The sequence below is a fragment of the Rhinopithecus bieti genome, unplaced genomic scaffold (assembly GCF_001698545.2).
Source record: "Rhinopithecus bieti isolate Rb0 unplaced genomic scaffold, ASM169854v2 scaffold_19482, whole genome shotgun sequence".
In the NCBI taxonomy this organism is placed as follows: Eukaryota; Metazoa; Chordata; class Mammalia; order Primates; family Cercopithecidae; genus Rhinopithecus; species Rhinopithecus bieti.
The window spans coordinates 108,109-108,859 of NW_016809768.1; positions in this window are offsets into that span (position 1 = coordinate 108,109).

Genomic DNA, 751 nt, shown 5'->3' on the forward strand with positions numbered 1-751 from the left:
GAGGACTGAGCCCGCCGCCGCGCCGGCCCGGAGGAGACGCGCCGGGGGCGGGACGGGCGCGGGCGCTGTGGGAGGCGGCGGCCGCGCGGACCGGCCCACTGCGGCTCCCCGGGTGGGTGCCAGGGCTGGGGGCGCCCAGGGCTGAGAAAACCTTGCAGGGGGGCCGCGCGGGCGTCTCCAGGCCCCTCCCGGGGGGCGGCACACTTGGGCTCCGAGGGATGACTCCTGAAATGTTCTCCGAGCAAATAAACACTTTTTAAACTAGGAAGGGTCTCCTAGACGACTCAGCGTGAGCAGCATCTTGGTCTCCACCTGGGGATCTTCCCCTCCTCTTCCTCCGAGGTCCTCGGCATGCCTGCCTGGTGTTTGCCTTGCAAAAGGCTAAGATCTCCCAGCTGTAGCTACCTCTCCGCCCAGGTGCAGGCGCTGGGAGCGTTGGGGGCAAAACTCGCCGCCGCGCCTGGCGAGACCCGTAGTAACCCAAAATGGCGCACACTTACCAGGCCCTGGAATGCTGCTCCAGATCTGCAGGATGAGTGGGTGGGCAGAGGCGGGGACAGCACGGCAGGTGAACAGAAGCCGTGGGGCTGGAGGGAACAGGGTTCTTTAGGGGGATTGAGATGGCCTGGGGGTCTTGCTGTTGATGGATAGCGAGAGCCTGGCAGGAGGCTGTGAGGGCCTGGCCAGAGTCCTTAGAGACGTGGTTTGCTTTGGGGGCAGTCACTCTGGCAGCTGCATGGAGAACTGATGG